The 14,514-nt window shown below is 42.5% G+C and overlaps 1 long non-coding RNA gene across 1 annotated transcript in view; it reads right to left on the bottom strand.

Annotated features, from left to right (window-relative positions):
- Positions 1–14,254, bottom strand: part of LOC109972139 (uncharacterized) — a 31,045-nt gene extending 16,791 nt beyond the window's left edge. Inside the window, exon 1 of the long non-coding RNA XR_002276647.1 lies at positions 14,217–14,254. This is a non-coding gene — a long non-coding RNA (uncharacterized LOC109972139). The remainder of the gene's footprint in view (positions 1–14,216) is intronic.
- Between the last annotated feature and the right edge of the window lie 260 nt (positions 14,255–14,514).

Raw genomic sequence — 14,514 nt, 5'->3', positions numbered from 1 at the left:
CCATGTCTTCACTCCTCAAGCATTAGCATTGCATGCAGTGTGTGTAAACACACAGCTGTCTGTGTGTGAGAGAGGAGCAGCCCCTCCTTCATCTAAACAGAGACAGACAGAGAGAAAATACAGTGGATAAACAAAGTAGGACAGTCTGCGTCAACCCTGGAGGCTATGCTTGGTGGTGGTTAAGGGAAGTATGGGGTGTACCGCTCCTTAGGTTCTGATAGTGGAAAGGTAGCATAATTAACATTAGCACCTCTATAGGTTCAGGTGATTACAGATAAAATGCCAATAAAAGCATAATCCTTAATTTCATTTTCTAAAGTTGTTACATCATGTTTGAAACTCTAAATCAGCATTTAAATGGGCCAAATGAGACTGTTCTTCTTGCTGTGACCAAGAGCGTTCACCAGCAGGTCTTCTCCACCGGCCAGCATATCTTTACATCTCCAAAAATATCTGAGTGCATTTTCAACTAGGCATTATTTTGAAACTGCATATTTAGAATTCTAAATGGTTAGACTGAGATCTGGTTTAAAATCTCAAAGTTGCATGTGGTGACACATTAACAGCTGCAAAACTAAAATTCTAACAAGCTCACATATTCCACAAATGCCATAGATGTAAAATGAATAGCTTATGGTCACACAGGTTAGCTCCTAAAATATCTTCAAAAAAATGTTGACAGCAAGAACAATTCCAGGCATTTATTCAATACTTACAATACTTTGGGCACTATAAATCTTCTTACTAATTTTGTCTTTTTAATCAGTAACAAAACCTACAGCTGTTAAATGCTCAAATTCATTGTATTTCAGTATCAAAAGGATACCAGTTCAGATTTAATAGCAAGGTTTAACAAAGGCATGCCTTTACTACAAGTGCTGTACAAGCTGAGTCTTGGTCTGTGTTTGAATGTTCAGTCACATAAATAAAAAATGTTTTTCATGGCCGTGTCTTCTGCTTCTTTTTGCAAGTCGATATTGCCTAGCAACATGAGTCAGTCAAAACTGTCTCTCTTGCCACACGGGGCAAGTTAAAGTCTGGACCTCCTTGAAGACCTCACACCAATAGGCCTCTCCCTTTCTTATGCTGTCTATTCTTCATTATCTAATTCAAGTGTCAATTTTCAGGAGGCGTCTGTGTTGACCCTTTCTTCTGCCATTGTCTCTGCTCGGTGGGGTGGGATGCCTCCCACTTAATCGCTGATCCAATTAATTTGGGAAACCTTTCTCAACTTCTTTACAAGAATGAAGGCCAGTGAATATAAATGTGCAACAAAAGAAGTAAGTTAATACAGAGCAGTGTCATTGATTGACACCGGTGCCAAAATGCCTGTGTGGTGCTATTATACCAGATCGAGTTATGGAACCTCAGCAGAGAAAGGTGGCCTTGGTGAAAGAGATGAACATGTCTAATTAACTTGTGTCAAATAAAAGTTTCCAGCTCCACACAAGTGACTCAGCCACCCCACAGCTTTTTATGGTTTTGCCTCCTTGTAGGGCTTTATTAAACTGATGTCACTTTATCTTTTTTTCCGCAGCACACACCTGGCATCTCTATGCACCATTCTCTCTTGCACACTGGGCTGTGCTACAGTAGGTTTCAAACTACCACACACTGTAGGGGAGCAATAATAAAGGTATTACAATACTTGTCAGAATATGCACTTCTTTGTGAAACTTGGATAGACTTAACCTTTTTGCCTAATTGGTCATATTCCCAATGGTTCATAAAGTGTACACGCTGTGAGTGGCTGTTGTAAAAAGACAAAATCCATAATAAGTAGGATAAGCCTGTAATTAGCTGCCTGTAAAGTTACACAGCTGTATACACAGAATGGTGGAGTGGAGAATCACAGATGAAGCATTCTCTCTGTATTTCCTGGCTTCATTATATAAGCGATCTGGCTAATTGGGCGCAGGGGTTGAATTCCTCACAGGGGCAGAAACACGTATGAACAGACAAGCTTTCACTTCATCTAAGGGATTAACAAATTGTGTATGTTTTAATAAATCCTGCGCCTGGACATGAATAAACAATCAGGCATTCAGCCTCAAAGGAGACGCCTTCAAATCAGACAAAGAGGAACCAGGAGTGAGATGGATGCAGGTGGTACAGATGGCAAGGCTGAAATGATGAAGTTATTCAGACTCTGTCTGTAAATGATGGGTAATCAGATTTAGTGTTATTACTGTCCTTTCACTGACAAAGCCTCACATTCATGTGAATAATCAAGAATGCCAGCGTGACATCCCTGTTGTGTCATGCTCAAAACATCGTGGTATATTTCTGAATATCTGTAAGCAGTTACCATATATTCTCGAAATTGAATGGACAGGACACTGATGCTAGTTTTTGAAGGTGCGAGGGGACTATCAAGGGAACCAGTGAACATCATTTTTTATAGCCTTCCCCAGGCGGTCTAGAGGCGTCTGATTCTGTCAACAGCGATGAGAACATTCATGAGAACTCCATGGTTTTTGACCCGCAGGAGTCTTGAGTTCATTTGAATTTGGGAGTTAATGGGTATTTTTCAAACTGAATTCCTGTAGACTAAAAGTGGCATGCCTTAGTGGTAGTCTAAGAGGCAGAGCAGCAGCACCAAGTGATTAAGTGTGTATGGTGTCATTTTGTCCTGTTCTTCCTGCAAACACATCCTAAGGTATATAACAGTCCTGGGTCTTCGTTGACACAATTTGCATTTCAAAATGTGCCACACATTCTCTACACATTCTGAAAATGTTTCACTTCTTCTACTTCTGCATATGCAACTGCTATAAAGAACATGCAGTATAGGTTGATTATTTAAAACATTCATGATTATACACTATTAGTAAAGAATTGTGTGTGTATGTCAGGAGGGGGCCTCATTTGCCAGTTTAGTCAAAGTATGTTAAAACTTAAGCTGAAACGTCCCTGGATGTTGCTTTATAACCCTTTTTACATTATATGAAATCTCTTATTTTAAAGCGAGAATGCTGGCCTTTTGTTTGCTCATTGCACTTTAGGAATGGCTATAATGATGATAATAATAATGATAATAATATGTGCCTATAAGGAGTATTAATTAATTTGCAGCAAAGTTGAAGACATGATGACAAGTGTTTTAAAATGAGACTTACAGTAGTGAAATCTAGAGAAAACAAAGGATTTATCTAATAATAAGTGCAGCCTCTCTCCCCACTCCTAACCATGAATCCCCCATGGTTTCCCTCTAAGTGGCTTCAGGTGAGTGTGCACAATTACTCCCTTCTTTGCCATTCTGGAGCAAGTGGGCGAATAAACAAGCAACATACAGCGCAGCTAATTGTTCCATTACATGAAATGGAAAGTGCAGGAGGGGTAATCAAGCATCTTTGTTGCAAATAACATGCCACAGAAATGTCTCTGTTCTGCCTGATGATGTTTTGAGTTTTGACAAATGAAAGCCTGCCACCCCACCAACAGTCCACCTGCGCTCTTACAGATGATCAGGAAAACCTAGATGATGCTTGTCCCTGTGGATAACATGTACATAAATGCAGCATATCATTTATTTTAGTATATTGAGGAAGGTTTTCTAAATGAAAATATCAACCTACAAATAGACTTACTGATCTAACTAGTCTGCTTGCTAGTTGATGTTTTTGGTTGAATGCACTGTACAGTACAGTACCAGGTATGGTGGCATGAAAACTCTACAGTACAGTCAGTCAGTATTACACAATTAAATATGCCAAAGATTGGGAGAGCTTATGGAAGCTCAGTATAAGAGTTAAATTATATTTAACCATTATTTGGCCATGCCTTGATTATGTACCTGGCATCATGGATCCCCAGAAATGCCAAGCCAAGAGGAACATGATGCCTTCTGTTGACAAATTAAACCTTGGTGATCATTGAATTTTCCAGCAAGACAATGATCCCAAGCACACCTCCAAGCCAAACAAAGTTTGGTTGAGAAAAAGATCCTGGAAGATGGCCATACATCTTCAGAGCCCCACAATAAGCAACATCATTTTCCAGACCTAACCTACCCTAAACAAAAGTGTCCCTGAACCCTATCCTCACACACACAGCATATGCATTGTATTTGCTCAGGTTAAGCAGTGGCGTGGCGGGCCCAACTGGCTTGTAGTGGCAGTCACATCTGAGAGCCAGGTCCGCTAGTTGACCAACCGCTCTGGGCGGGAGGTACAGTTGCAATCAGAAATATTCAACCGCCTGACCTCAAAAGACATTATAGTGATGTTGATGAAGGACAGTGACAATAAATGACAAAAAAAACTCATTAAGCAACAAAAGATATTTATTGATACATATTTGAGTTACTTTGACAACAGAAATTGACTTAATTTTGAAGTACAAATGAAAAATGTAACTCTTAACACATGTGCAATATTGTTCAACCCCCAGCTTCAGTACTTTCTTCAAGTGCAAAAGCCTCTAGCTCAGTGATGTTTGATGTTTCCGTGCTGCAACTGCCTTCTTCAAATCCCATCAAATATTTTTAATTGGATTTAAATCTGGTGACTGAGAAGGCCACTTCTCAGAATCTCATCTTCCAGGATCTTTTTCTCAACCAAGCTTTGGTTGGCTTGGAGGTGTGCTTGGGATCATTGTCTTGCTGGAAAATCCAATGATCACCAAGGTTTAAATTGTCAACAGAAGGCATCATGTTCCTCTTGGATTGGTATTTCTGAGAATGCATGATGCCAGGTACATAATCAAGATTGGGAGTATCTGCTGCAGAGAAGCAGCCCCACATCATCATTGACCCACCTCCATGCTTGACTTTGGGGATGGTATTCTTCTGGTCATAAGCCTGGCCTTTTGCATGCCAGACATACTGCTGGTCCATATGTACAAACAGTTCCAGTTGGGTTTCATCAGTCCATAGAACTGTCTCCCAAAACTCTGAAGCCAAATTTCTCCTGGCATATTCTAGTCGACTTTTGATGTTCCTTGTGGTCAAGAGTGGAGTGTGTCTTGGCGTCTGGCCATAGAGTCCTTGTTTATTCAGTGCATGGTACTGAAGCACTTGTACCAGCCTTCATCATGTCATCCTATAGGTGTCTAGCAGTCAGACTGGGGTTTTTCTTAGGTTTCTTGACTAAGTTGCTGAGGGTCCTTGATGATATTTTGGGCTGTCTTCCATGGCCAGGCAGGTTTGCAGCTGTTCCACAAGTTCCTTATAATGCTCTCAGTGGTCTCAGTAGTGGTGTTAAATTTTTTGGAAATATTCTTATACCCAAGGCCTTTCAGGTGTGATGAAATCATCTCCTCTCTCTAAGCTTTTGTGGAAGCTCCTTTGTCTTTCTTATGATTGAATCTCACCTTGAATACCTTCATGGTTGGGGCTTATATATGCGTCACAGCTGGAGCAAATGAAGGATCCCAAAGGCTTAATTATGTTTCAACTCTACTTTAGGCCATAAAAATTGTCAGAAAGCTTTAAAACAACAATATTATTTAGGGTTTGAATAATTGTGACATGGCTATCTTAACAAAATATACTGTTACACACAAATACTACATCATACATTTTCTGTGTTGATTTTATGTTTAACTGAACTCATAAAGAAGCCATCCAAAGCAGAATCTTGCTCTTTGAAAAAACTTTAATTGATAAATCTTTAAAATCTTAGGGGGGGTTGAATATTTTTGATTGCAACTGTAAATAGTTCAGACTTGGCGTGACTCGTTCAGTGGGTTCTGTGGTTGCTGTGTGTTCCCCAGCTGACAATAAAAAATAAAAGACAAGCTTTGGTCTCCTGACCCTTCTTCTGACCCAGCAGATGTTAAACTGATGTCAGAATCTCCAGGATCTCCACAGATTATGACATCAATCTGGGAGATCCACAAACCTATATTGTCTGGCTGGAAGAAGAAGTGAGGCTACAAAGCAGAGCAGATGTCCCAGTAGCCACATTGAGATTGCTTGTCACCCTGGTCTCAGTGAGACCCCACCAAAACAAGACCACTGATGGAGCCAGCAAGGCTCGCCAGGCAGGACGGAGGAGATACACCAGAGCACTAGCACCACAGCTTTGACCAGACCACAGCATGGAGCCAGGAGAAGACTGGTGAGGAGCAGCAAAGCTGCCATGCTACACCAGGGAAGAGCCGCTAGAAACGTACTTCATTTAAGTACAGATGGAAGTGCAGGTGAATGGCTTGCTGACTGAAGAGACAGCCGACTGCGTTGTCCTTGCCCTGGTAGCAAGGCCTCTGCAGACCCTCGGCAGCCTTCAGGCCATGACTCGCCACCTAAAGAGAAGGCACTGCACCACAGTTTTGGTCGACACATCTACACTGGTGAGACCCAGGGTGAGCTGGCTAATCATTGATGTGGGAACAGAGAGAGCCTGGACAGCTACACTCCTTACATCCACTTCTGTGCTCAGCACAGACCAAGACTCATCCAACTGCCCACAGCTTGATGCTGGAGGAACTCACCCTTCATGCCTTTGCCTGGGGACTGTGGACAGAATGGCTGTGAGAGCACCTCTGCCTCTGCACACCACCCACCCCTATGGCGACCCTGGCCAAAGCCAAATGTGCTGAGTAGAGGCTGTGTCCCCCCCAGCCCAAAACAAAGTGTGGCAGGCGGAACTTGTAGGAACCTGCAAGGAGGAGGAGGCAGCCTGCCAGGTTGCCGCTACAGCACTGTCACAACAACAAAACAGGAAAGCAGCTGCATGTTGCAGAGAGGAGTGTGATTGCTGTGGGAAACTGGGCCACTTTGCTGGCCACTGCATACTGCTGGCACCACAAAGCCCAGCACCCCCAGACAGCTCATCTCTATGCAATCTGTCACAGCTGAGGGTAGGCTGTCTTGGCTGGACACATGGATTATACCTGGACTGTGAACTGAATGGCCCCAGATACTGTGCCTTGGTGGACATGCAGTCCACCATCTCCCTGGTGTGTCCGGGGACAGCGCCATGGACAGAAGGGCCAAGACCCCAGAAGTGCCACATTACTATGGTCACTGGAAAGAGGACCCTCAAAGTGGCTGCTGCCGACTGCACTGTAGAGCATCGGTTTGGACTGGCCAACGTTCAGGATCTGTGCATGGTCAGCACTGACCTGCTGGCAGAGTGGTGAATGTTCCTGGGGCTACCCTTTGCCTGTATGCGGATACCATGGCTCTCCAGATTGCTGGTAGGGATGGGCTGCATCCAACTGTGACGCTGGAGAGGCCAGCTGGAGGCTCATCTACACCACCAGGGCCAGCCAGGGGCTCATCCACACCTACACTGCTTTACCAAGACCAGCGACCGGCGAGCCGGTGAGAGCTTCTATGAGAAGAGCTATGGAAGGAGGCCAGCATGCTGAAGAACAGGACACATCTACATGACAGGCACTAGCTCCAGAGGCCATTCAGAGGGGGGGCTCCCATGGAGCTCAAAGGGGGTTGGCCCAGCACTCGCATACTCCCCACCAGCAGGACCAGGTGGGTGCACTGATGGATGAGGGGCCTCATCAGATGTGGGTCCAGGATGCTTGCAGCCCAGGAGAGAATTTTGCCCTGGCATGGGTGTATAGCCCTGGATGGAAAAAGGGCTTGTCCCCACAGTCAGCAAACCAGTGGAGTAGACCCTGTACTGTACTAAAAAGACTGTCAGATGTGGTGGACAGGGCGAGACTGAAGAAGTGGAACTGGATAGTGCTTCACAGGGCAAGAATTGCACCTTACCAGCCCTTGGATTCATCTGCATACTGATGTCAGTTACGTAGCCACTTCTCATTCTGGCATTCAGAATTCCAAAACAGCCTTGATTACCATTTATCAAAACACACAGTAAAACTACTGACTGATAAATGAAATTTAATAAAATGTGCACACACACACACACACACACACACACACACACACACACACACACTAGCTAAATTACACCCCTTTTCCACGTCCTGGTACCAGCTTAACTTAAATGGTCTCTATTCACTTTTGGTACGAGGTGCTTCATTTTCCACTGCAGTTACAAATGCCAGTCACAAATTTACTCCAACATTTTCAGAGCTGACACGCTAACGTGCCGGCTAAATAGCTCTACTTAGCAGACATAGCTGTAGCCATTGTGCTTGTAGTGTCATATTCAGTAACCTATGGGCTATGTGATAGTATGTATGGTGTGGTAATTCATGTAATATCACGATTATAAATTTTACCCTTTATAACAGTCATGAGAGAGAAGTGGCAGCTACCACTAAGAATGAATGAAGAACGAACGACTGGTGTCATCGCACGTAAACATCTGGGTTCACTGGTGGCAAGATCGTCGCATAGCAGGAACTAATTTCTCTGATCAATTGGTAGTTTTCAGTGTTTACATGTTATCATTTGGTATCACCTCAGCTTGTTATATAGTACCAGGTACTATTCCCAAAATTTCACTGATGGAAAAACAAATAAGGTAAGCAGATTCAAGTTGAGTTGAGCTGGTACCAGGTAGTGGAAAAGGGGCTTTAAAACACAGAACCTAGCCTACGTTCAGTGTTTTAGAGCTGAATTTGACGAGTTGTGGCATTGCATCTCCTTGTGATTGTTTCCTTCCTCTCATTGTGACACTTGCACATTAGGTCCTTCTCAAAGGCCAGCTGCATGAGCGGAGCCTTTCTGGCATGAAGCTTGGCACATCTATGGTCCATGAAAACAATCTTCAAAGTTAAAAATTAGTTCTCACATGTGGCAGTTTCAGTGCCATCAAGACACTAGGAATGGAAATGTGTACTATAAAAATATGTACAATTCACAGAGATGGGTGATGATGAATTTGGATGAGGGGGGCACACCTGTCTGGCACATGGGCCTGGCCCCCCTGGACCCCCCCACAATGCCGACACTGCTGTATCAGCATGACAGAAACAGAGACTAAAATTACTATTGGGCATACAGTAGATCCGAAAGGTTTTTACTGTAGCCACCTTAAAACACTGAAAAGGACTGTGATGGCAGTCAGCTTGAGAAGGACAACAGGAAGGAGTCATCAGACTGTAGAGACAGGAAAGAAGGTCTCCCGATCCTTTAGGGGTGCTCATTAGTACTCAGTATGATGAGTAGACAGAGTGAAGGGAGGAGTGATTGGGGAATATGATAAAAGGTTAGAGTGATCTTCCTTGGAGGACCACAGAGCAGCAGGAGTAAAGCATTACTGTACTTCCCTCTGTTTTCCCTTCCCCTCCACCAAGCTGAGGCGCGGCTCAGATCATTTGACCTCCCAGCATGGGCCAAGCAGCAGCTAATTAGTAGCAGTCTGTCTGTCTGTGAATCTCCCTGACATGACTCATAACAGACACCTGTATCACAAACTGGGGTTTCAAGGATGCATAGCAGGCAGGGAGGGTCTAATAAAAGATGTTATCAAACTGCACTATGGGAAGTACAGAACTCAGTGTTGTTGAATCTCGATTCATAGTAGAGATGGAACATCAGGATATTTTGGCCTCTGCTGTTTCAATTCTGATGTTCTTTGTTTAAGATTTGCTTCTTGTGCAACTTTCAAATCATGGCTCCTTCAATAAAAGGTGTAAAGGCGACTGACAGCTAAATACAACCAGGTAACGGTCAGTGAAATTCATATGTGCTTGACAAAAGCACGGACATCATTATAAAAATTCAACATTAAATATTAAAATCAGCCAAAGGAACAAGACATTAAAGCTTTTAAATCCTCCCTAATCCATTCAATTTATAAGGTGATAAGGACCAGAGTAGTTTTGATATAATACACAGTGATGAGTATGGTTGGTATTTCCTCCTTATTACAAACCTAAGGTCTATGCTACAGCCCTACTCTGATGTTCAAGAGGTCAAAAATTTAAATGAATATCAGGCAAAAAACAAAACAATTTTGTTTTCAATTCATGCACATTGTAAACACAACCTAATAGACAATGCTATATATATATATTTTTTTTTTAGAAATGATGATGTGGTAGCAAAAATCAAGAAAGCTTGGGAGATAGGAGTGTTGGCTGAAGGCGGGAAAGACAGGCAACGAAAGAACAAAGGAGGAGGACAGCTTGTGGGCACAGAAAGAAAGAAATAAAAAGTCGAATGAAGCAGCAGAGAGACACGCCAGGATGTAAAAGAGCAAGAACATTTTGTATTTATGGAAAGAACTGTGCACATTAGTCTCTAATACAGAGTCCCATTCTGAGCTGAAATTGCAGAATATTAGCTTTGATTATGCACCATTTCACAAGCAACTCATCATCTCATGAGGGGGTGCACTCGTGACAGGAACTGATTGGCTTTATTGACCCAGAAAGCGAGATTAAATAATTAGAAAAAAGCTTTTACAATCCAAGATTACTCGTGTCTGCATGTCACCCACTCATAATAAAACCAAAGATGACACATTAAGCTGGAGGGAAGGGAAAAAAATGCAAACCAACCAGAGAACACTCGCCCACCACCAATTTTCGGGTGTCATGCTTGCAGTTCTTTGATGTCTCAAGTTGGCAAATAAACATTCTGTCTGTTCACTCTTTTAAATGATTTCTGACTGCAGCATGAAGAAAGGGGGGTGAGAGTCTACCACAGTGTGTGGGACGCTGCTGCTGCATTTGTGTCTCCAACTGAGATTTTTTTCAAAAAAAATCATTTTGACCTGACATTAAAAGGGGTATTGAACAATGAGCCCAACTCCACTGTACAGTATGCTCCAAAAAATTACAAATTCTGAGAGTGGAAAATGCTACATAATTTCCTTTCGACAGTGTCAGCTTGCCTGAGCATGTAATTACACCTGCAGGCACCTGATTTTCCTGTTCTTACCATGGCAGGGTATCACAGACCAAAAAATTCATTAACTTTAACTTTTTTGAAAAAAAAAGAAAAACATTTTGGTCTTTAAGGTCAGAAAACACCTACTCAGTCAAACTTACTATCCACTAGGTTCAAACTGTGACAGGATTGTCATATAGCATCAGAATGTAGAGCTACTGTACCAGCTGCCATTAGTACAGTCGGACACATTTAGAGCAAGTTTGAGAGTGACAGAAAAAGTCTTACAAAGTCTCTGAAAACCCATTTCATTAGAGTTATGTCAAACCTGTAATATACAGAAAAATTTGTCCTCAGCCAGTATAAGTTGTAAAAAGCTGATATGTTTAGCATATAGCCAGTAATCTTGTGATGGGTGGGCCTTCGGTGACAGAATAACTTCCATCTACACAGACTCAGTCCTGTCCTATTAAATCACATTTAAACTCTACTAAGACAGCTAGATGTATTAGTCATTTATACCTGTTAACGCTGGATCAGAGTTGACCACACACACTGTAAAATGTTCCATGTAACCAAATATGCTCAAATGGTTTTAATCCATCACTGACAAACTGGCTCAGAAACTAGGGAGAGACGTTGACCCGGTTCCTGCTGTTGAATGTAAATGTTCTCCTTGATCTTTGTCCGGCCATCCACTGACTCCTAGCTGTGGACCTTTAACCTCTTCCCACTCAGCGCTGTAGCATCTTTTGGTCTGGTGTTCACACATCTAACTGTTGTTGAGGAGACAAGAGCCAACATTTTTTTGCTCTACAGATTCCCCACCTAAGATGGTTCCTTAATAAAGTCTGAATTGAGCTCAATGTCTCATCTGTGGCTCTCGGCTCCAAGCACATCAGCTCTTCCTAAAACACCTCACAAACATTTTGTTACATTTTTTATTTTTTAAAAAGGCTCGATAATTTGCTCAAACTGGTAGATTCTATCAAATGTTACTGAAACAGGAGGAAACTGTGTCATAGTTGGGGACTATTTGCAGATTTGGTGCTGTAATGAGTATTGGTGCCAGCAACGTGGTGTTTGTATGTGGGATTGAGTCAATATAAACTAGTGTTCATAGCGATGAAGGAACATGTCAGCCAGTGCAATGATGGCTCTCACGGATGTAGAATATCACCAGAAGTATCCTTAGAAGTGCAGTTTTGTTACAGTAAGCACACGTTTTCCCTAATGTTTTCCCGCCATCGCTGCCATACTGAATGTAATTTAGAGAGTTGCAGAATTGTCATCGATCACCATTCCACACACACCCCAGAGGAAAACACTCTCTGACCATCTCTGCCATTATTCTCTACAGTTACTAAGAAGTTGTGTCTGAAGAAAAGAGTAAGAGCGCAGTACACAGCTTGCCGTTTACATTAGAATTACAAATGATTCCTTTATCCGGGCTCGTGAGGACTATATGACGATGTGAAAGCCACCGTTCAGCCTGTTCATCCAGGATGTGCCAGGGCACCTCTCTGTCTGACCAGCAACAAGGACACAGCAGTAGTTAATCAAATTAGCCATGCGTTCACTGCAGCGTATGCAAAGTCTCCTTATCCGCGGCCATCTGAAGAGTCATAAAACCCAGTCAGGGGAGAGGGCAGGATGGAGGTAACCACACTGGGGATTGCAAAGTGTCTTAAGTGGTAGAAAAATCCCAAGGCCCATTAATTTTCAAATTAAGCACTGCCTGCCAGCAACCATTTTGTCCTTGGTCATAAAGGGATTGACGTGGAGGTTACTGCTGCTGGTCTTTATGTGTCCATCCCTTGGGGCTAGTCTCTGTCTACTCCCTCAGGCTGCTTTTGTCTATGTGTGCCCTGGTGCTCCAGCCAATTAGCATGCCATGTTAGTAAGCATGCAGCATGGAGGGCTGAATATGCCCAAACCTGCCTCTCCGATTTCTGTAATTGCACTGTGACCACAGTGCTCATCTAGCTTCATGCATGCTTGTGCAAAAGGTCATGAGCATTAGTGTGTGTGTGTGTTTGCATGCCGGTGTTCGTCCTGTTTTTGCTTAGGCTGTACAGCACATTTAATTACGTCAACTGGTGAAGTCACTGCTGCTGCTCTCCGGGGAGTACAGTTTCCGGAGAAGTACTCTGACCTTCCGTTCAGTAAAAGCAGAGTTAGCTGGAGCACTGAGTGCTAACTGGCTGGCAGCAGCATGCTTATGATTCATCCTGGATGCAGAGAGGTGAGCAAATGGCACTGATTGTCTCTTAGCGGTTCATTAAGCAGCAATAAGGTCGATCATTAGCCCCTAGCCATATGATATTCATGGCTGGTGATACCACTTAGCCCGGCATCTGCTTCTACTGCTCATGTCAGAGTCACTATTTAAACAAGCCAAATCAATATGTCAAAGATAATCACATAGCACTGGAATCATCATCTGACAGCCGGCAAAGAAATGATGCTGTGTGGGCCTTGTGCACAAAGAGGCCTATCCAAAAGTTACTGTAGGTAAATGCTGGGCTTACTTTACACACAGTGAAGCTTAAACACTTCGTGGTCTCCCAAGCTTTTAGAAAATGTCAGTTCGAGGTCGGACCACATGTCATCATTAAATCACTAGAAGAAGAGCTCAACAGAAAAAAAGAAAGACAGAGGAATGATGAGAGTAGACCGCCTATGTACAGTACATGTATAGGTCAACCAGACTGAACGTCTCCACCGTGGAAATCACTAACCCCATGGATCCAAGGCCACAACCATACAGAGTTGTATAATTAAGTGCAAGTATTCACAGCAAGTAGCTTGTCAAAAAGTGGACCAAGTCTGGAGGCTACAGCTGTTATTTTACTGAGTACATCAACTTTTCATATCCTGTGCTGCTCAGTTCATTTTTGAGTCTTATATGAATTATGTTCAGACATTGACTGCACAGCTATAGAGCTTCTTCCTTCACAGCCAACTACAAATATGGATCTCAGTTAAAACTTTGTTGTTTCTTATTTTTGTTGCAAATGTTCAAAGTGAAAGACAAATGGATTCACTTTGATTCAAAATTTGACTTGATAAAATAATATCAAACCCCAACTCCGGTCCTGGAAATGTCACAGCACAAAAGATAAGTATACATTTTAAAAACTATCATACTCTTGTACTATATTATTAAATTTGGTGAAGGCCACATGCCTGAAAACAAAAGGTCTAAGAGCTGGACTTTAACAAAACAAAGCTGTGAAAATCTGCAGTGAAATAAAACTCCTACATCATGAGAGTGACCCAAATCAGTGACTTCTTGTGTATCTACCTAGAAATGTCTGGAAACACAGGGAGCCTGTGGAAGCTAAGGTTAGGAAAGTTTGGCTAATTATTGTTGTGTAACTGACATCATTAAATGGCTCTTATGTTCTTGTCGTCTACTTGTGCTATTGTTATGTTAGGATGTCACAAACATTTTGAGGGTTTTGTCATGAAAGCAAAATAAGAAGTAAACACACTGTACCTCATCAGGACAGAATTTTCTGGCTTGACCTCTCAAACAAACAACTTTGTACTGTTGCTTGACAAATGGCAAGCTTAAATATGCCTATCTGCCCCCTAGTGGACTGGAGTGAAACAACATATTGGCAGGAAACAAAAACAAGAATCCACCGAAAAATTCTTTTTTCTAAACATGCTTCTTTTAATAACTTACTGATATAGTGTGTCCCAACGCTCCCAGCAGCAGAATCATGTCATTAGTCATCACTCTGCTGTCCTCAGTTTATTTTATTAAACAGAAATATGATTTTCATTTTTTT

This window comes from Monopterus albus, unplaced genomic scaffold (genome assembly GCF_001952655.1).
Source record: "Monopterus albus unplaced genomic scaffold, M_albus_1.0 scaffold248.1, whole genome shotgun sequence".
Classification (NCBI taxonomy): Eukaryota; Metazoa; Chordata; class Actinopteri; order Synbranchiformes; family Synbranchidae; genus Monopterus; species Monopterus albus.
Note: the sequence above shows the minus strand (reverse complement) of the source record. Positions and strands in the feature narration are given on the sequence as shown.